This window comes from Schistocerca serialis, chromosome 1, assembly GCF_023864345.2.
Source record: "Schistocerca serialis cubense isolate TAMUIC-IGC-003099 chromosome 1, iqSchSeri2.2, whole genome shotgun sequence".
NCBI lineage: Eukaryota > Metazoa > Arthropoda > Insecta > Orthoptera > Acrididae > Schistocerca > Schistocerca serialis.
In genome coordinates, this window is record NC_064638.1 from 868,545,289 (window position 1) to 868,569,138 (window position 23,850).

Sequence of the window (23,850 nt, forward strand, 5' to 3'; positions counted from 1 at the left end):
TCCACCAGACCATTGTGGCCACATTTTCCAGCCGCAGGGGTGTGCTGTAACGGATGATGTGCTTAGCTTACAAAATTAGTCACGGTGGAAAAAAATGCGAGTCTATGAAATGGTTAAGTGGAAGCAAGCTTCTGACGCGGAGATTATGTTATTCTTACGTCATCAGGATGTAAAAACTCTTCTAGGCATCATAGCCTCGATGTGAAGCCATTTTGAAATTTTCCCTAATTAAGGAAACTTCTTAGTCCGAGAAAATCCACGTTGAAGTGTGAAGTTACAGGATAATTCTATTATTACTATCATTTTCTTCATACCGCTGACGGAACACACGTTCTTGAAGATCATTTAAGACCTTTTCGTCATTATAGAAGTAGAAAGAACAGGTCCTTTCCCTGTCTACAATATCCTTTTCGTGTTAATATCAAACATCAGCATTACATAAAACGAAAGTAATTGATGAAGACGTTACTTAATAACAAAAACGCGTTGCCTTTCTTCATTTACTTGCGCCTAGAAATGGCTGTCGAATACTGCCAAACCAAAAGCCAAGGGATCATTCTGCCTGCCGATGTACGTCACTGTCAGTTATTCCATATGATTTGGTCGACGTGACTTGTTTCAAGTTGTGTGTGGCAGAGAATGTTTTAGAAAATCAATTGTTTCCCTTGCAATAAAAAAAAGATTTTCATTCTAAGCTACCCTAGTTGAAAATTTTCGGAATATTAGTTCAAATTTAATATTCGCTTCTATAATGTAGGGAAGTATTTCACAGTTGCAAAACCCACATCTGACTCATTGTCTTTGCACTTGTAAGACGTGTATATTTCTATTGTTATTGTCAAACCACAATTTATGAAAGATTTCTACAGCTTCTCTGAACAAGCGCGTGTGATAGTGCATCTCTACAGCAATATCGGCAATATACCGTATACCATGCACATGCGGAGAAGTTTATGTCGGAATGACTGGACGATCAATTAGCACCAGGATCAAAGAGCATAAGCGACATTGCAGATTGGGGCAGGTGCAGAAATCGGCCGTGGCAGAGCACACACTGAGTGAGACCGGCCACGTAATAAAATTCGCCGATACGGAAGTTCTGGCTGTAGAGAAGCACTATCACACGCGCATATTCAGAGAAGCTGTAGAAATACAAAAACACGCGAACAGTTTCAACAAGAAAGAGGAAAGTCTTAAGGTAAACGGATCCTGGCTTCCCGTACTGCAGCGAACGACCGTCGCTGGTAGCAAGAGGTGAACCGCACCGGAAATGACCGCGGAGAAGCCCTCGGACGTTGGCGCGCCAGGTACATATTATCTGTGGCCGCGACCTCGGCTCCAGTTCACCACTGGCAATGGAGGGTGAAGCTTTGACAATGCCAGCCACTCGTGCTGGCGAAACGTCAGTAAAATCATTAGATGAACGTCGGCCGAAGAGCTCGAGACAGAAGCCAATAGGCAGTTTGTCAACAAGTGGCCACGAAAGCCTTAAAAATTTTGTAGATCACGACTGCTAGAATCACAGTTGATGTCTCACATGGTGGATTACTTATCTCTGATTGCACGACTCTGCCACGCGCCATAACACCAAAGTCGTTGGGGTTCGCTGTGGTAGAGCCCCAGTCTCGGTGTAGGACAGCGGAGACTGCTGGCAGCTCCCTGAAGGCGGAGATCAGCGGTCTGTAGACTGGAGAGCAGGCCACTGGAGTTTTCAGGAAAGACCCTGACGGATGGACAGCGGTTGCGTAAGGTCCGGAGGACTTGTCCTTGTCGGTGGAGAGCTCGATGTGAACTAGCATTTTTTTTTTTTTTTTTTTACTTCCCCCCATCTGGGAGGGGCGGGCTGACAGCAGCTTAATACTCTCCTCTACAGCCGAGAGAAAAATTAAACAAACAAACAATATAAAAAGGCGAGAAAGCGGTGACACAGTTAATAGCTGTAAAATGGCGGAAAATTTCGGAACTTAAAATACAAAAACACGGCGTTGACGATGCGGATGAAGACACACAGGAAGGAGACATGCACAATTAAAAGACACGGCGACAGTCTGCTTTCTGTTCGCACGAGATAAAAATACAGCTAGCGACAGTATAGTGGCTGTTTGCAACACTGGTAGGGGACGCACAACACTGAACACTCACTTAAAACAGCACAGTGGCAGATGGGGAGGGGGGGAGGGGGGAGGACCCGGACCGATGAAGGGGAAAGGAAAAAAGGGGCGAGACGGTGGAGGGATGGGACATAGAAAGAAAAAGGGGGGCTGGGCGGACGCGAGAACGAGTGGGAAAGGCAGTGGAGGGGAGAGCAAAAGGACCTGGGGGAGAGAAGGGAGGCAGAGAGAGGGTAGGCGGATGGAAGGGGGGGTGGAGAGGGAGCCCAGGAAAAGGACAGAGGTAGGGAGGGGAGCATTTCGTGGTTGTGTGCCGGTGTAAATATGGTCGCAGCGTGCGGGTACGGCGCGACCTACTTGTGGGCACGTGACACGTGCAGGTGAAATAGTGCCCGCGATAGCAGCGCCGCAGTCACGGATGCGCGCGCTGCTGCCTCTCCTGGTGACTGCCGAAGGCTGTGGACACAAACCAGCCTGTTTACTTGTTGTTTGGCATGTTTATTAACACACAAGGGAAGCTCTGGTCTGTGATCGGCTCTACGTCATGTAAAATGGCTGCAGAGGATGGATCCTAGCGCTTGGTCATTGGCTGCTGTCTAATAGTCACGTAACCATAGACACACCACTAACATTCCACCGTGGGCACTCCCGTGACTACCTTTGTCGATTTTATTCCGTTTAGAAACACATGTTCTGCTCTACGTGCAAGGAAATCCTGTATCCAATCACATATCTGGCCCGACACTTGATAAGAATGACAGTACAGAACTGTATCGGATGCCTTCCAGAAGTCAAGGAACACGGCGTCAATCTGGGCGCCTTTGTCCACGGTGCTCTTGATCTCGTGGACGAATAGAGTGAGCTGAGTTCCGCAAGATCTCTGTTTACGGAATCCATATTGATTTTTGTAGAGGATACCTCCGTCCTCCAAGAAAGTCATAATGCATGGACATAAAACATTTTCCGTAACTCTACAACACATCGACGTCAGATATACAGGCCTATACACTGGTGAGCCAAAAAATTGTGACCACCTGTCTAATAGCTTGTTTGTCCGTCTTTGGAACTAAATACATCACTGAATCTGCTTATCAGGAATCCGACAGTTTGTTGGTAGGTTTGTGTAGGTATATAGTAATCTACATTTATACACACACATCATGTAATTCGCATAAATAAAAAGCAACTGATTTGCGTATGCGGTGATGGCCCGCAACAGCGACCCAGATGGGTTCCATAGGAATTACATCAGGCGAATTTGGTCATCGGGCAACCGCTGTAGCAAGGTTTCGGCTCTGTGACACGGACAATTGTACTGCTGACAGATGACATCGCCGTCGGGGAAGACAACAAGCATGAAAGGATTCAGCTGGTTCACCCCATACCAGCGCAGTAGAATGTCTCCCATAGCATAATGGTGTTCTCACCAGCCTGCATCCATGGTGCGCTGCACGTTTCGAGCCGCTGAAACTATTCCATTGATCGAATCCCAATGGTCCCGAGCCCACTGCAGTCGTAACAGACAATGTCATTGGGTCAACACGTGAAAACGTTGTGGTAATCTGCTGCGGAGCTCCATGTTCAACAATGTACGATGAACGGTGTCCTTCGAAATATTTGTATGTGCACCAGCATTGTGCTATTTCGGCAGTGATGCCGCAGATCACCTTCTGTCCTGCTTTACAGAGGAGACAAGTCTCCGAACCCCACGTTCTGTGAAGAGTAGTGGACGTCCAAATCAGCTCCGCTGTTTTCGAGAAACTCGTTCACAGATTCACTGTAATAATAATCTGCCCTGTCAGATTCCCTTATCTCAGTTAAATTTCCCATTATAAAAGCTACCAGGCAGCATCCGACGTCGCAGTGGGCAGTGCACGTAACATTTTGGCTTCTTGTTGTTGTTGTGGTTTTCAGTCCTGAGACTGGTTTGATGCAGCTCTCCATGCATCCTGTGCAAGCCTCTTCATCTCCCAGTACCTACTGCAACCTACATCCTTCTGAATCTGCTTAGTGTATTCATCTCTTGGTCTCCCTCAACGATTTTTACCCTCCACACTGCCCTCCAATACTAAATTGGTGATCCCTTGATGCCTCAGAACATGTCCTACCAACCGATCCCTTCTTCTGGTCAAGTTGTGCCACAAACTTCTCCCCAATCCTATTCAATACTTCCTCATTAGTTATGTGATCTACCCATCTAATCTTCAGCATTCTTCTGTAGCACCACATTTCGAAAGCTTCTATACTCTTCTTGTCCAAACTATTTATCGTCCATGTTTCACTTCCATACATGGCTACACTCCATACAAATACTTTCAGAAACGACTTCCTGACACTTAAATCTATACTCGATGTTAACAGATTTCTCTTCTTCAGAAACGCTTTCCTTGCCATTGCCAATCTACATCCTCTCTACTTCGACCATCATCAGTTATTTTGCTCCCCAAACAGCAAAACTCCTTTACTACTTTAAGTGTCTCATTTCCTAATCTAATTCCCTTAGCATCACCCGATTTAATTCGACTACAGTCCATTATCCTCGTTTTGCTTTTGTTGATGTTCATCTTATATCCTCCTTTCAAGACACTGTCCATTCCATTCAACTGCTCTTCCAAGTCCTTTGCTGTCTCTGACAGAATTACAATGTCATCGGCGAACCTCAAAGTTTTTATTTCTTCTCCATGGATTTTAATACCTACTCCGAATTTTTCTTTTGTTTCCTTTACTGCTTGCTCAATATACAGATTGAATAACATCGGGGAGAGGCTACAACCCTGTCTTACTCCCTTCCCAACCACTGCTTCCCTTTCATCTCCCTCGACTCTTATAACTGCCATCTGGTTTCTGTACAAATTGTAAATAGACTTTCACTCCCTGTATTTTACCCCTGCCACCTTTAGAATTTGAAAGAGAGTATTCCAGTCAACATTGTCAAAAGCTTTCTCTAAGTCTACAAATGCTAGAAACGTAGGTTTGCCTTCCCTTAATCTTTCTTCTAAGATAAGTCGTAAGGTCAGTATTGCCTCACGTGTTCCAGTGTTTCTACGGAATCCAAACTGATCTTCCCTGAGGTCGGCTTCTACTAGTTTTTCCATTCGTCTGTAAAGAATTCGTGCTAGTACTTTGCAGCTGTGGCTTATTAAACTGATTGTTCGGTAATTTTCACATCTGTCAACATCTGCTTTCTTTGGGATTGGAATTATTATATTCTTCTTGAAGTCTGAGGGTATTTCACCTGTTTCATACATCTTGCTCACCAGATGGCAGAGTTTTGTCAGGACTGGCTCTCCCAAGGCCGTCAGTAGTTCCAATGGAATGTTGTCTACTCCCAGGGCCTTGTTTCGACTCAGGTCTTTCAGTGCTCTGTCAAACTCTTCACGCAGTATCGTATCTCCCATTTCATCTTCATCTACATCCTCTTCCATTTCCATAATATTGTCCTCAAGTACATCGCCCTTGTTTAGACCCTCTATATACTCCTTCCACCTTTCGGCTTTCCCTTCTTTGCTTAGAACTGGGTTTCCATCTGAGCTCTTGATATTCATACAAGTGGTTCTCTTTTCTCCAAAGGTCTCTTTAATTTTCCTGTAGGCAGTATCTATCTTACCCCTAGTGAGATAAGCCTCTACATCCTTACATTTGTCCTCTAGCCATCCCTGCTTAGCCATTTTGCACTTCCTGTCGATCTCATTTTTGAGACGTTTGTATTCCTTTTTGCCTGCTTCATTTACTGCATTTTTATATTTTCTCCTTTCATCAATTAAATTCAATATTTCTTCTGTGACCCAAGGATTTCTACTAGCCCTCGTCTTTTCACCTACTTGATCCTCTGCTGCCTTCACTACTTCATCCCTCAAAGCTACCCATTCTTCTTCTACTGTATTTATTTCCCCCATTCCTGTCAATTGTTCCCTTATACTCTCCCTGAAACTCTGTACAACCTCTGGTTCTTTCAGTTTATCCAGGTCCCATCTCCTTAAATTCTCACCTTTTTGCAGTTTCTTCAGTTTTAATCTACAGGTCATAACCAATAGATTGTGGTCAGAGTCCACATCTGCCCCTGGAAATGTCTTACAATTTAAAACCTGGTTCCTAAATCTCTGTCTTACCATTATATAATCTACCTGATACCTTTTAGTATCTCCAGGGTTCTTCCATGTATACAAACTTCTTTCATGATTCTTAAACGAAGTGTTAGCTATGATTATGTTGTGCTCTGTGCAAAATTCTACCAGGCGGCTTCCTCTTTCATTTGTTAGCCCCAATCCATATTCACCTACCACGTTTCCTTCTCTCCCTTTTCCTACACTCGAATTCCAGTCACCCATGACTCTTAAATTTTCGCCTCCCTTCACTATCTGAATAATTTCTTTTATTTCATCATACATTTCTGCAATTTCTTCGTCATCTGCAGAGCTAGTCGGCATATAAACTTGTACTACTGTAGTAGGTGTGGGCTTCGTATCTATCTTGGCCACAATAATGCGCTCACTATGCTGTTTGTAGTAGCTTACCCGCTTTCCTGTTTTCCTATTCATTATTAAACTTACTCCTGCATTACCCCTATTTGATTTTGTGTTTATAACCCTGTAGTCACCTGACCAGAAGTCTTATTCCTCCTGCCACCGAACTTCACTAATTCCCACTATATCTAACTTTAACCTCTCCATTTCCATTTTTAAATTTTCTAACCTACCTGCCCGATTAAGGGATCTGACATTCCACGCTCCGATCCGTAGAACGCAAGTTTTCTGTCTCCTGATAACGACATCCTCTTGAGCAGTCCCCGCCATCATCATTCAACCATACAGTAAAGCTGCATGCCCTCGGGAGAAATTACGGATGTAGTTTCCTCTTGCTTTCAGCCGTTCGCAGCACCAGCACAGCAAGGCCGTTTTGGTTATTGTTACAAGGCCAGATCAGTCAATCATCCAGATGTTGCCCTTGCAACTACTGAAAAGGCTGCTGCCCCTCTTCAGGAACCAAACGTTTGTCTGGGCTCTCAACAGATACCCCTCCTTTGTGGTTGCACCTACGGTACGGCTATCTGTATCGTTGAGGCACGCAAGCCTCCCCACCAACGGCAACGTCCATGGTTCATGGGGGGGATTTTGGCTTATCAGTGTATTTATGCGCGTTTGTCGGACGGCCTTTCATGAAAACGGGAAGTTCTTCGCTTGTTCAATCCAGTTCTTCGCTGTATACTTTCTTCCAAGAGTGGAAATCCCGCAACATATACTCAGCCGGTTAAGCTACTGGCGGAAATAAATTCTTTTAAGCTCCTTTTACGTGTCTCAGTTGACTACTGGAGACAAACGAGTCTGCTGCAGCGTCACTGGCGTTTCGTTTCTGTACTGAGTCTCGTCTCTTTCATTTACACGTCAGCGCCAAAACTGTATGTGCTGTGAGAGCAGTCTGCTGTGCAGTCTGGCACCTGAACGGTGGAAGTGAGGTTATGAGGAGCTACACTTTTTATGACAAAATCGGGATTTAATAATGAAAGGTAGGAAGAAGCTGTGACAATAGCGGTTATTAACGACAGAAGCAAAAGTCGTAGTAGAATTTCTTGTCAAAAGTCGTATTCAAAAAATGGTTCATACGGCTCTGAGCACTATGGGATTTAACTTCTGAGGTCATCAGTCCCCTAGAACTTAGAACTACTTAAACCTAACTAACCTAAGGACACCACACACATCCATGCCTGGGGCAGGATTCGAACCTGCGACCGTAGCGGTCGCGCAGTTCCAGACTGTAGCGCCTAGAACCGTGCGTCCAAAAAGTCGTATTAGTGAATTCTCTAAAATTCTGAGAACCCATAGAATAGGAAGTATGTCGTCCAAATGTTCCAGAACATATATATTTACTTGCGCTAGAAAATATGTACTTCCAAACACGTTCAAAGAATATCTACAAAGCAATAAATGGCCTGTTTTTTACTTTATCCCTTGTGTCTTGTTTTCTTGTTATGTGCCAAATAACATCGAAAATGATTTTTCTCGTCAAATAATTCTGACTCTTTCACTGATGAAATAATTTTCATTTTTACTTTATCCTTTGTATCTTGTTTTCTTGTTATGTGCTAAATAATATCGGAAATTATTTTTCTCGTCTAATAATTCTGACTTTATCACACATGAAATAACTTTCATTAAAAGACGTTTATCAGTTTACGTTCTCATTTATGCATAGTATAGGCTGTTTTCACCGTAAAACGTAAATACCGTCTTGTTTTCCCTGTATTTTGTCTCTGTTGCACAGCACCAGTAGGAAAAGCAACAGGATCTCATGTAGGCTTTATCTTGCAAAATACAAGATAAACTTTAGAAACACACGAAAGCAAAAAATAAGTTTCTGTAGTACGAGTGAGCTCGGCCAGAATAGGGTTCCTTCCGTTGTTATCAGACTCCGACTCAGTCAGCAGCGTCTACGGGAATGCAGCGTGCTGCCTACTCGGAATTTTTGAACTCCACACTCGGAACAATCTATAGATCATTGACGTCATAGACATAAAGCGACGTGGTTGGCTGCTGATTTATACGCAGGCACGAAAGGTGCGACCGCTACGGTCGCAGGTTTGAATCCTGCCTCGGGCATGGATGTGTGTGATGTCCTTAGGTTAGTTAGTTTTAAGTAGTTCTATGTCTAGGGGACTGATGACCTCAGAAGTTAAGTCCCATAGTGCTCAGAGCCATTTGAACGAAAGGTGCATGCACTTCGAGTTGTCGATTTTGACAAGAAAGTCGCTCATGTAAGACGGGCTTTTAGCCGTCCTCTCACTGGACGTGAAAACGCACGTGGACGAGTAGCTGGTGACGTCACAGCGTGGAATTCCACGTCCCACTACAGTGCGGGGCGTGGAATAAGGAAACTGGCACGTCAGATTTTTGCCTCGTGGACAGGAACATGGACAGTGAGATGGGACATCGTTTTACATCACAAGTAGAGCATAGGAGCCGCCTTATTGTATGGCGTTAAACATCGTATTTGGTGAATCTTTTTCTTTTCCTTTTGGTAGAAATATAAGCTGTTTCAGATCATTAGTAAGTTGAAGGTATCTCGAAAACGCGTCGTTTGAGCTACTGTTTCTTATAATAAAATATCGGAAAACTACAGGTAGGCAGGTAAGGGCTTCCTGTAGTTGCTACGAAAGTATACCGTTTCCGTGCTACGGCACAATGATGATCTATCAAAAGCTCCTCTTTTTAGATATGAAATATCAAATTATGACAGTTCTAGATACGATCTTTAGACAGCGTGTAACATATATAGAGACCTGATTCCTGTGTTGAAGCCGTAGCGTAGTTGATTGCGTCCACCTCATCTTTTCGCCTTTTGTTTTCTATAAGATTTTTGGTCTTTCTTATTCATTTAATAGAAGTATTATTTCAAAAGTTAAAATAACGTATCTCCTGAAATTCTTAGTGCAAGGACGAACGACTGGACTAGATTGTTTCCTCAGTGGCCAGAAATCTTAATGTGACCGTCAGTCTATGTCTGAAAGTGCACACAAGTTATATATTGGAAATTTTTTCTGTTATTAAACTTTCTGTAAAATATATATACCTGTCTTTAGGATTATCGGCTGGCTCATGTTTATATCTTTCAAATGGTTCAAATGGCTCTGAGCACTATGGGACTTAACTTCTGTCATCATCAGTCCCCTAGAACTTAGAAGTACTTAAACCTAACTAACCTAAGAACATCACACACATCCATGCCCGAGACAGGATTCGAACCTGCGACCGTAGCGGTCGCGCGGTTTCAGACTGTAGCGCTTACAACCGCTCGGCCAGTTTATATCTTTCCGGTAAATATCTTTTTCAGTGATGGTGAGCAGCTTCGAAAAAATTTGCTCTTCCATTCAAATGAAACAACGAACCGAATCTTAATCTTGAAATTATGTGACGTTATTTCAGAGTGTTGGTAGTCAATGCAACGTCGAGAATATACCTACACCTTAACGACATTCAATTTAAATTCGAAAATGGAATGAAAATTCAATTGAATGTTCTACTTGTACTTCTACTAGTATGTATCTCAGATGGTTGTAAGGTACTATGCAATGTTCGTCTACCAGCAATTCGCTGTTCAAGCCAACGACCAGTCCTGAATCTTCTTCACGCTTTCCTCCGCTTATAGTGTTAACCAGGGGCGCCGACTCATAAAAATATTGGGGGGGGGGGGCATTCTTGGTGTCTTGCCCCGGAAAATTTTCTAAATTTTAGATGAAAAATAGTTTTAAGGTTTTTTTAAAGTATTTTAGTGTCATGTGATCAACACTAGAACCCCGGAAACTAGACTCTCGATAACTCGACACTCTGGGAAATTCGACAAGCCTGACTCATTTTTTGGCTTTGAAAAAAGAAACAAAACGTAAACACACACGGTATTTTCGTAAAAAGCTAACTTAATTTACAGTAATATTCATGCTTATAGACTATTACAGAGCAGTGAATATATAGCTCTGAAAAGACTGAAATTATATTTTAAATAAATCCTAAACTATCATTAAAAGTATAAAACATAAAAAATTACTGTCGCCCAGTAATAGCAATTTGATTACTAAGTGAAATAGCTAATTTAAGCTTATTTTGAATTAGGCTCAGGGTTCATTAAATAAAAACAGTATCTCAAAGTTAATGCTTTAATACAGTTAATAAAGTTAATACAGTATGCCTAATACTTTGAGTCAAAAAGTATGTAAATAACGGGTTTTAATTGGGTTTTACACCCTAAAAATATTTCAGTATTTGAAAATAACTAATACAGTAATATAGTAATCCAGTACTAAACTAGTACTAATATTTCTGAACTGAATACTTAACATTACGTATGTATTTAATTCTCTATTTTATAAAGATTTTTAATATTGCTCTAAATGCCATTACTAGTGCAAGAGCGTCTTTAGAAAGGTGCAAATGTCAACCGTCTGACTGGATTACTGAATATGAAGTCGTTGATAACTGGTCGGATATCCAATTCATCCAAAACATCTCGTTGGGCATAAAGAACAGCCAAGTTGTTCAACCGCTTCTGTCCCATTGTTGTTCGGAGGTATGACTTCAGCCGTCTAAGGGCGCTAAATGACCGTTCTGCGGTTGCTGTCGTGATTCGAACTACTTGGAGAAGCTTAATGCACTTCACTACTTCACATAACATTTCTCCAACTGCAGGCTCTTGTGAAATGTACTTTCTTACATTACGCATGTTTTTTAAGATCAGTTTTATTAGCGATATCGGCTAACATATTCAAGTGTAAGCGCAGTCTGTCAGTGTCTAGGTCATTTTTGAAAAACTCAGTTGATTTTGCTAAATTTGTTTCGCTTTTGTTTACTAAAAGCAAGCACTCTTGTTCAACTACAATGACCGTTGTGAGTACAGTTGAACAAAATTGGTCTGTAATGTAAGATTGCACTGTTTCACGAACTTCAACGTAAATAGCTATGTAGTGTTCCTTTAGGGTTTTGAATGTGTGTGGTGAGCTGGCTTCGTTGTTTTCATACTTCTTAGGTATACTTCGATTCCGAGGAAGCGAAGGATCATCAACTTGTGAAGGTTTTTCTTTTAAACACAATTCCCAGAAGTGTTCAAAACTATCACGCCTTCCATTCAATATACAAATAAAGCTCTCATATATTTTTTCCAGATCAGCAACACTTAGATGAGGGCATTGAATTTTTTCAACGATATCCGCCACTGGGTTCATTGCATGGAAATAAAGACGTAAAAAGAAATAAGTCTTGAATTGTAGCATTGGCTCGAGGTAGCCTGCACATTTGTAATCTGCCTCTGTTTTATCCTCAGCAGAAAATGTTCCAAAAAACTCTAGAAGTTGTCCAAAGTTTTTCAATATTCTCAAGATACTGGAAGCTTGCATAGTCCATCGAGTCGGGCAAAGGGGTCGTAGACCAGCTTGGTCGTTGGTGCTCTCACAGCGTATGCTTCTGAAAAGCCCCATCCTTTTGTTGGATTCCCTTGCAGTGTTTATTAAGTCCTTGGCTAAAGCCATAGCATCCCTTATAGACGTAAGATGGCGGAGACTATTACACCTGCCAAGTCTAAAGTGTGAGCAGTACAGTGCACATAACGTGCTTTTGGTTGTATATCCAAAACTAACTTTTTCAGTCCTTTGAACTTACCTCTCATATTCCAGGCACCATCATAGCACTGTCCTCTTACGTTATCCACTGACAAATCAAGACGAGCAAGAACGTCTTTTAAAATACTAAACAGAGTTTGTGATTCAATGTTAGGGGTCTAACATAAGCCAATAAAGTCTTCATTGATGATTAAGGAATCATCAACAGCACGAATACAAAATGACACTTGTTCATGAAGCGAAGAATCACTTGTTTCATCAGCCATAACAGAAAAATGTTCACTCTTCTTGATTGAAGCCAATACCTTTCTCAACACAGATTTTCCTAGTAGAACAATGGTCTCGTTTTGAATATCGTGGGACATCCACTTATATCCCGAACGAAGTAACCAATCTTTAAACTCAGGTATGCCACTCTTTCAGAGTTCCAACAATTGAAAAATCTGAGTTTACATCTTCGTGCCCTCTAATTGCTAGTCCTTGTCGGCATAGAAATTGCACAGTAGTAAAAATTGTCTCAAGAGCTATACGGCCTTTCTTCGTATCACTATCTAACTGTTCATTCAATTGGGAGGTCACATTTCGGTTAGTGATAGTCAGAACACCTTCTTTATGCGTAAATATATTTTCATGAAGACAGAATTTTTCGAAACCCTTTTTCCAGTTAGAAAACCCTACGGAAGCAAATGCATCTTTTTTTTTTTTTAAGAAAATTGTAATAGATTTTTAGCATCTGCCTCTTGGCAGGTTTTGCAAAAACTTTTTCAGTAGATGCTTCATATTCTAGCCATGCATATTTGATCAACGAAGACTTCTGAAATGATCTTCCCTTACCGGATTGTCAAGGTTTCGGCTGTGAACGGTCCTCGCCTGAAGACGACGAAGCAATTGACAACACAATAATTGTTGGAGGTTGAATTGCAGTATCATCAACTTCCAAGCGCGCCTTTTTGGTAACAAATTGATCTATTGCAAACTTAATTCACAATACACTAAGAGACTAAAGTAAACGAATAAAATATAGTCATATAAAATAGTGCACTAGATACTAAAGTCGGAACTCTAAACACGTCTGCAGCATGCACTGAACGAAACTATCCACACTGAATGACTGCGACAGCAGGGTGGGCTTGATATAGCCACGGCGTCATAATGTCTCGAAACGTCAAGGCGTCGCGAGGCGGAGGGTTCCAGGCGCTTCTGCACCAGTCCTTTTGATGTCATCACAGCCGCAAGGTTGGCCTGCTGGCGCCGGACTATACCCGAACGTTTACGCATCAGTACAAATTCTAAGTATGCCCGAAGCACCGTAACACTATTATGATTCACACCACTCGTTTTCAGTTAACCTGCTTACTACCGTAATAATTATTTGTTTTAACTCATTACTGAATGTATTTTAAAAGGTAACTATCGTCAAAAAATTCCAACATAATTTTGTGATTTTACAAAGCATAGTATAACTAAAAATTTTCTTAAGTTATTGGGTGAGCTTCGGCCTCCCCAAACGAAGTTCTGAGGAGGCTCGGAATCCCTCAGGCCCCATGGAGTCGGCGCCTGTGGTGTTAACCGAGCTATTTTACGCGCATCCATTTTCGTAAAAACTGTGTGATTTGCGAGCCAAGTAAAGCTACGAACGGCCGGGTACCAAGCTCGGCCCATGTGCCGACAGCGCTTTCTTTGGTGAGGTCGGATGTCCCGTCCGCGTTCACGTTAATGTTAGCTGCCTCGGCCCATGTGTGGAGGGCTTTACGGCGAGTCGTGAGTATTGCCTGTAAGGTCAGCCAGTGGAGCATTCGCGCACAAAAGCCAAGGATTCTTGTTTCGAGTCCCGTTTTGGTACACAATTTTAATCTGCCAGGTAGCTTCAAAAATAAATCCGCCCATCACACCCTTCGCCCACGTAGCAGCCTGAGTGAGGGAGACTCTGGGCTCCAGTTAGCCACTGTCATTACAGCTCAACCACAAGGTATGAGGGAACTAAGCTGGAAGTGAGAAGTGTAACTAACTAAAGCTTCTTTAAGGGAACAACATTTGCACAACTGGGACGAGTTACAAAGGGCTTATTCCGTAAACACCAAAACCAATCTCACTGTAGTGATCTTAGGTATGGCAAAAATTTATGTAAGACAGATTTTGGCGTTAACAAAGTGGTACGTGTGGAGTCTAAATCTCTTTAAATTGACCTTCATCACCGCCACCACTTCCAGACATGGTGGTGGGCCTTGTTTGCACAACCCGCATAAACATTTTATCGCTATATCTCTGAAACGAAGGTCTCTTACAAGGGAACCTCCCCATCGCACGCCCTCTCAGATTTAGTTATAAGTTGGCACAGTGGATAGGCCTTGAAAAACTGAACACAGATCAATCGAGAAAACAGGAAGAAGTTGTGTGGAGCTATGACAAAAAAAATAAGCAAAATATACAAACTGAGTAGTCCATGCGGAAGATAGGCAACATCAAGGATAGTGTAAACTCAGGAGCGCCGTGGTCCCGTGGTTAGCCTGAGCAGCTGCGGAACGAGAAGTCCTTGGTTTAAGTCTTCCCTAGAGTGAAAAGTTTAATGTTTTATTTTCAGACAATTGTCAGTTTTAGACAAAATATAATTATTATCTGTCTGTCCGTCAGTCCGTCCGATGCGAGGTAACTACGCCGTAGTATGGGGACGCCAAACAAACATCGAAACAAAACATGTTTTGACAGAGCACAGGGAAAACTGTGCGACTGTGAAACTGTTGCATTCATTTGTTGAAGTTTATGTGACAAACTCTTATGTTTTCATCACTTTTTTGGGAGTGATTATCACATCCACAAGAAAACCTAAATCGGGCAAGGTAGAAGAATCTTTTTACCCATTCGTCAAGTGTACAAGTTAGGTGGGTTGACAACATATTCCTGTCATGTGACGCACATGCCGTCACCAGTGTCGTATAAAATATACCAGACGTGTTTTCCTGTGGAGAAATCGGTTGGCCTGTGACCTTGCGATCAAATGTTTTCGGTTCCCATTGGAGAGGCGCGTCCTCTCGTCTACTAATCGCACGGTTTTGCGATGCGGTCGCAAAACACAGCACTAAACTTATTACAGTGAACAGAGACGTCAATGAACGAACGGACAGATAATAACTTTGTGAAAATAAAGAAAGAAAACTTCTCACTCGAGGGAAGACTTGAAACAAGGACTTCTCATTCCGCAGCTGCTCACGCTAACCACGGGACCACGGCGCTCCTGAGCTCAAACTATCCTAGATGTTGCCCATCTTGCGCATGGACTACTCAGTTTGTATATTTTGCTTATTTTTTTTCATAGTTCCTCACAACCTCTTCCTGTTTTCTCGATTGATCTGTGTTCAGTTTTTCAAGGCCTATCCACTGTGCCAACTTATAACCAAATCTGAGGGGGGTGCGATGGGGAGGTTCCTTTGTTAGTAAAAAGAAGGACGGCATAAGAGAAGGATTGTTTGACATGCGTCACACTATAGAAGCCCTGCCAATGTTTTCTCTCGACGGGGACAGATCAACGTCAAGTTACAGTAAACTCTTTTCTTTGGCGCTTAGTTACATGTGTACAAATATCCTGCAGCAGCTGACATTCCGCCCACATCACTTTCCCTTGCAGGATGTCATAAGACATCTCATGCTCCTCAAATATCCGGAAAGCAATTGTAGCTAAATTTGGAACATTATTCACCTCTTCTCACTAACATCACGTTAATCAGTTTACAGGTTTTCAGAAGTAACTGCAACCATGAGCGTTTTGTGACGGCTTTGTTTCTATTTGACCAAGAACAGTTTCAAGTCGCCTAGCGTCTCATCAGATGGTACATACTTTTTAGTTACTGTTTGTAGCATTGCGGAGGCCGTTGTGTAATCTTGGCAAAATAGGAGAAACGAAACAAGTAAGCACTGAATGCAGCAACACATCAGGAAGTATTTTCGTCACTAGGTGCACGTGACGGAATTACTTACCAACTAAAGGCTGAATTCTGGTGCACGAGTCACTTTTGAAAACAGGTTTATGCTTTCTACTTATGCTGATCACACAGTACTACACAAACATTGCCACAGGCAACGATTCCCATCTGCTTTGCAAGATGTATATAAAATAAAGATTGTGACTAAAGCTAAAGTTCAGAAATCTTTCCCTGGAGCAGAACTTTTCTTTGGTCAATAGTCGCATTTTTGAAACTTGTATACAGGGTGTTACAAAAAGGTACGGCCAAACTTTCAGGAAACATTCCTCAGACACAAATAAAGAAAAGACATTATGTGGACATGTGTCCGGAAACGCTTAATTTCCTTGTTAGAGCTCATTTTAGTTTCGTCAGTATGTACTGTACTTCCTCGGTTCACCGCCAGTTGGCCCAATTGAAGGAAGGTAATGTTGACTTCGGTGCTTGTGTTGACATGCGACTCATTGCTCTACAGTACTAGCATCAAGCACATCAGTACGTAGCATCAACAGGTTAGTGTTCATCACGAACGTGGTTTTGCAATCAGTGCAATGTTTACAAATGCGGAGTTGGCAGATGCCCATTTGATGTATGGATTAGCACGGGGCAATAGCCGTGGCGCAGTACGCTTGTATCGAGACAGATTTCCAGAACGAAGGTGTCCCGACAGGAAGACCTTCGAAGCAATTGATCGGCGTCTTAGGGAGCACGGAACATTCCAGCCTATGACTCGCGACTGGGGAAGACCTAGAACGACGTGGACACCTGCAATGGACGAGGCAATTCTTCGTGCAGTTGACGATAACCCTAATGTTAGCGTCAGAGATGTTGCTGCTGTACAAGGTAACGTTGACCACGTCACTGTATGGAGAGTGCTACAGGAGAACCAGTTGTTTCCGTACCATGTACAGCGTGTGCAGGTACTATCAGCAGCTGATTGGTCTCCACGGGTACACTTCTGCGAATGGTTCATCCAACAATGTGTCAATCCTCATTCCAATGCAAATGTTCTCTTTACGGATGACGCTACATTCTAACGTGATCAAATTGTAAATTTTCACAATCAACATGTGTGGGCTGACGAGAATCCGCACGCAATTGTGCAATCACGTCATCAACACAGATTTTCTGTGAACGTATGGGCAGGCATTGTTGGTGACGTCTTGATTGGGCCCCATGTTCTTCCACCTACGCTCAGTGGAGCACGTTATCATGATTTCATACGGGATACTCTATCTGGGCTGCTAGAACATGTGCCTTTACAAGTACGATACAACATGTGGTTCATGCACGATGGAGCTCCTGCACATTTCATTCGAAGTGTTCGTACGCTTCTCAACAACAGATTCGGTGACCGATGGATTGGTAGAGGCGGACCAATTCCATGGCCTCCACGCTCTCCTGCCCTCAACCCTCTTGACTTTCATTTATGGGGGCATTTGAAAGCTCTTGTCTACGCAACCCTGGTACCAAATGTAGAGACTCTTCGTGCTCGTATTGTGGACGGCTGTGATACAATACGCCATTCTCCAGGGCTGCATCAGCGCATCAGGGATTCCATGCGACGGAGGGTGGATGCATGTATCCTCGCTAACGGAGGACATTTTGAACATTTCATGTAACAAAGTGTTTGAAGTCACGCTGGTACGTCCTGTTGCTGTGTGTATCCATTCCATGATTAATGTGATTTGGAGAGAAGTAATAAAATGAGCTCTAACATGGAAAGTAAGCGTTTCCGGACACATGTCCACATAACATATTTTCTTTCTTTGTGTCTTGATTATTACAAAGACAACATGCATTCATCATCACAAAAACAAAATGTGCTTTTTACAATATGTATATGAGTCCAACATGAGATGTCTTCCATATACAGCATCTTGGTAATGGAATTTCACAGTTTTATTCTTGATTAATACGTATTGATTATAAACCAGACATCAGACCTTGTGGTGCCACACCCTCCAAGAGTGGAAATGTTATCGCCTACAAGTTTCTTTGTGATTTTATGTGTATTGCGATGGCAGACTAGAGATACAAAATAGACTTTGATGATCCCATGGTATAGGATTGTTGCCTGTGAATTTTACGGCTCGTGGCTGCTAAAAACTCAAGAGCCCTTATTTTAGCCAAGACGGCGTTTTCCGTTGCAGCAGAGCCCTTGGTGTCTAGTTTGAACGTGCCTTCGTTCAAGTTCGCATCAAGGGCGTCAAAGAAGCGTTCCTGTTCATTATGGGAGGCCAGTGCTCGCCGACCTAACTTAGTGGTCGGTGCAAAATGTACAAATGAGTGCTGTTTGGTGGCCGATGAAAAACAGAGGCTTCCACGCAGTCAGTCGTTCTCTCCGAAACCGAAGATGTTGTGTGAACCTCATAGCAAGAGCTGTGCCTCACTCTGACCCGAGCTCTTCTACAGTCTAGACGCGTTTCCGTGGCTGGTACATTTAGTCCAAACAACATGGCCGCACCGTTCATGGGCCATATGAGGATAACAGGCCACAATAACTAATATTTTTAACCATTTTATGACTTCAAGCATCCTCTCAATAGGCTACAAGAAGAGACGCATAAAATCTCTACCCAAAAATGAATGTGCCAAAGAATCTTCTGACTACAGGCCCATTTGGATTCTGAATGAAATGATCAGCACTGACTGTGAAATACTTTCATTCAAAATCACGACCGATTTAGAGTCGATTGAAGATCATCCTCAGGCGATACTGTATCTATTTAACAATTCATAAGGTGCTCCCCATCTTTCATATCAGGTTATAAACACAAAGCGCCCTTAAAGCGGAAATCTACACTCCTGGAAATGGAAAAAAGAACACATTGACACCGGTATGTCAGACCCACCATACTTGCTCTGGACACTGCGAGAGGGCTGTACAAGCAATGATCACACGCACGGCACAGCGGACACACCAGGAACCGCGGTGTTGGCCGTCGAATGGCGCTAGCTGCGCAGCATTTGTGCACCGCCGCCGTCAGTGTCAGCCAGTTTGCCGTGGCATACGGAGCTCCATCGCAGTCTTTAACACTGGTAGCATGCCGCGACAGCGTCGACGTGAACCGTATGTGCAGTTGACGGACTTTGAGCGAGGGCGTATAGTGGGCATGCGGGAGGCCGGGTGGACGTACTGCCGAATTGCTCAACACGTGGGGCGTGAGGTCTCCACAGTACATCGATGTTGTCGCCAGTGGTCGGCGGAAGGTGCACATGCCCGTCGACCTGGGACCGGACCGCAGCGACGCACTGATGCACGCCAAGACCGTAGGATCCTACGCAGTGCCGTAGGGGACCGCACCGCCACTTCCCAGCAAATTAGGGACACTGTTGCTCCTGGGGTATCGGCGAGGACCATTCGCAACCGTCTCCATGAAGCTGGGCTACGGTCCCGCACACCGTTAGGCCGTCTTCCGCTCACGCCCCAACATCGTGCAGCCCGCCTCCAGTGGTGTCGCGACAGGCGTGAATGGAGGGACGAATGGAGACGTGTCGTCTTCAGCGATGAGAGTCGCTTCTGCCTTGGTGCCAATGATGGTCGTATGCGTGTTTGGCGCCGTGCAGGTGAGCGCCACAATCAGGACTGCATACGACCGAGGCACACAGGGCCAACACCCGGCATCATGGTGTGGGGAGCGATCTCCTACACTGGCCGTACACCACTGGTGATCGTCGAGGGGACACTGAATAGTGCACGGTACATCCAAACCGTCATCGAACCCATCGTTCTACCATTCCTAGACCGGCAAGGGAACTTGCTGTTCCAACAGGACAATGCACGTCCGCATGTATCCCGTGCCACCCAACGTGCTCTAGAAGGTGTAAGTCAACTACCCTGGCCAGCAAGATCTCCGGATCTGTCCCCCATTGAGCATGTTTGGGACTGGATGAAGCGTCGTCTCACGCGGTCTGCACGTCCAGCACGAACGCTGGTCCAACTGAGGCGCCAGATGGAAATGGCATGGCAAGCCGTTCCACAGGACTACATCCAGCATCTCTACGATCGTCTCAATGGGAGAATAGCGGCCTGCATTGCTGCGAAAGGTGGATATACACTGTACTAGTGCCGACATTGTGCATGCTCTGTTGCCTGTCTCTATGTGCCTGTGGTTCTGTCAGTGTGATCATGTGATGCATCTGACCCCAGGAATGTGTCAATAAAGTTTCCCCTTCCTGGGACAATGAATTGACGGTGTTCTTATTTCAATTTCCAGGAGTGTATTTGCATTCTACCAGCATTATCTAAGGTTTTACAATACATAGTTCGCAATCAGCTTACGAATTAGTTTACATCAAATAATCCTCTGCATGAATACCATTCGGTTTTCCGGAGAAATCGCAGCACGACGGCCGCTTTTATAAAAGTGACTGACGAACTGAAACAGGCTAGGGACAAAACCGAGGCAACTGTTATGTGCCTTTTGGATTTCAGCAAAGCTTTCGACTCTGTCGTCTTTGATATTATAATTGCTAAAGCCACAAAGCAAAACTTCCCTTCAAGTGGTTTACAATGGCTCAACTGATACCTTACATAACGCCAACATTGTATAATGATTGGAACAAAGAGGTCACAGTGGGAGAATGTAGTATCAGAGGACCCACAAGGATCAGTATTGGGCCCATTACTTTTCTCATTATATGTTAATAATGTGTCGACTATTATCTCCCATTGGAAACATCATTTAACTGTAGCTGACAGGCTACAGTTATACCTAAGTGAAAGCCCAGTAAATCTGCGTATAGCCATCCAGAACATAAATGCTGACTTACTTAATTTATTAGAATGGGCACAGCAAATAGGTATGAAACTTAACTCATCTAAAACGCAAGAAGTCTTAGTCGCTCACAAAAGATTTATTACTCCTCAGTTCAGAGAATATCTTCCACCTTTAATCCCAAGCAACACAGAAATAACTTCTCCTTTTGCAAGAATGTGGAGACCCAGACCATGACTTACATTGAACAGAAAAACATCTGCAGTCTACAAGTAGGTGTCAGCATCGCTTCGTTCACCACAGGAGTATAAAAAGTATTGCCTGTCGAACTACTACTCCCAATCCTTGTTTATAGTCATCTCGTTCTCCAAGAGCTTTCGTATGAGAGCTCACATGGTCTGGAACTAGCGATGAATGCTTGTGTGCGATCCGTTTGTGGCGTACGCAATATCGACCATATCACTCTCGCCTATGAACAATCATCACGGCTACGTGCCGATAAGCATAGAGATTATCATACTTTGAATTTGCTGTATCGTCTTCTTAATCATTGCAATCCTTCCTACTATCTGAACAACACAGCACAAATATTCTTTCTCAACAAAATAAAATCCTTTTTGTATCAATACACTACATTCCCATGTTCTCTAAATTATTTTCTGCATCAGGAACCCGACTTTGAAACAGCCTTTCTCAAAATATTAGAGAAATTAAAATCCTCTCAAATTTCAATTGACGGCTAATGGTCCACTTTCTGCCACAATAGCTACACCTTCTGCAGCTCACTCTCGTCAATCCTCCCTTGCCCACCTCTTTTCCCTCCTCATGTGTACAGAGTTCTCTATTGAAATTCTCTTCTTTCCTAACAACTGTTGTCACTTTCATTTTAATCTTCTCCTCTTTCACTACCCTTTCCAATTCTTCTAACACCAAACGAGGCTTCAAAAGTGTTAAACTAATCAATATCATTCTTAATTCCTCAATTATTTTACTATTATTATTAATTTTACTATTATTATTATTATCGCCAGTTATTACATTTTATTAATAATGCAAATTATTATTATTGAGTTTCTTATGTAATAACTAATCACTGTCATTCGTAATTCTTTCATTGTTTTAACATCATTATTAGTATTACTATTATTATTATTACCAATTATTAATTTAATAATAATGCAAATTATTTTTACCATTGCGATTATTAAGTCATATTTTTGTATGTGTTGTTCCTGGTCAGGCAAATAAGCAATAAATAAGTAAATACAACAGGCACCTGAAGGTCAATCTAATACTACCAGTTATCCAGAGAATCATTACATGGCCTTGTTGCCCGCTAGTTGCGACAACCTGACCGTCTGAAATTACGATGTTATCTAGTACAAAGAGCGTTCAAAAAGTTTTGCACAGTCGTCTCTAATTTATTTTTATTTTTTGCAGAATGAAATTTTTTGTGAACATACTTGGAACATTTAGCTATAGATTGAGCCTACTCAATGTAGCCTCCATAAGCTGTGACGCATCTGGCCCAACGTTCTTTCCATGATGTAAATGCACTTTGGTAAAATTCTGGGGATTGACTTTTACACCATCGATTGACACAGGAAATACGGTCACTATCAAACATTTTACCGCTCATGTGGGCCTTCAGAGGACCAAAGAGGTGAAAATCAGACAGAGCCAAGTCCGGACTGTAGGGAGAATGAGGAACAATTTTCCAACCAATTTTCCTGATTTTCTCCTGGATCATAAGTGCTGTATGCGGTTTGGCATTGTCATGGTGTAGTCTGATGAGCTGACCCTAAGGCTGTGGTCTGTGGGTCTTGATGGCACGTCGCAGCTTGTCCTATGACAAACAGTAACGGTCCCGGTTAATTGTGGAGCCAGGTTCCAAAAAGTAAATGAAAATGACACCGCACTGATCCCAGAAGAAGGAGGCAATCACCTTTCGGCCTGCTGTTCCTGAAAGTCTTGGTTTCTTCTTCCGAGGAGAACCTGAATGACTCGACTTCATGGATTTGCTTTTGCTCTCAGGTTCAGACACAAAAACAACCATGTTTCATCCTGGGGAATGACACCGTCAAAACACCGTTTCCACACTTCAGTAAAGGTTTTCATGAGACCCACGCACACATGCTTCCGCATCGTTTTCATTTCTCTTGTCAATAATCTAGGCATCCAACGTGCACAGATTTTTCTGTGCCATAGTGACTGTACCAGTGGGTACCGCACCACCCAATGACAAACGAGTCATTTCAGCAAGCTGTCGTGTCGTCACACAGCTGTCATTTTGGATGATTTGATCAATGGTCTCCTTATTCACACCACTCGCTGCCATCGATGGTCTACCGCATCGTGGATTGTCCAGTAGAGGGAAATCACCTTTTTTAAACCTCTGCAACCACCGCTGGATACTGCTGCGATCCACTGTGCCCTCCCCATAAACAGTGAGCAACTTTCTGTGAATCGATGTGGCACAGTCATCGCCGGTCTTGAAGAGGAACTCCGTCACCGACCATTGTCGCAACATGACATCTACTTCACGGTCCATTATGCCTCACCTATAAATAAAAGAAAATACTTTTATACACCAACTTATAGCTAAATGTTCCAAGTATGTCCACAAAGAATTTCATTCTCCTCCTGCAAAAAATAAAAAAAATTAGAGAAGTTTGTACAAAACTTTTTGAACGCCCTTTATAATTGCAATCGCAGCGGCATCACCGCTAAGGTAAACTGCTTCCTCCTACTGCCATGTGTACCATCATCAGACTGAGTCTCTTTCGCTCGCTCTCAATGATGCGTTTTATTTCTGCCTTTTGTAAGTGCCCTTAACAGTTCAATAAGTGAGCGTTGCTCGCTATCTAGTAAAACTATTTTGCATTCCGGCACTTTTGCTACCGGTTTCAGTGGCTTTTTCTGTCTTGTAAGAATTTCATTATTGATGTAACAGTAGTCCTCCC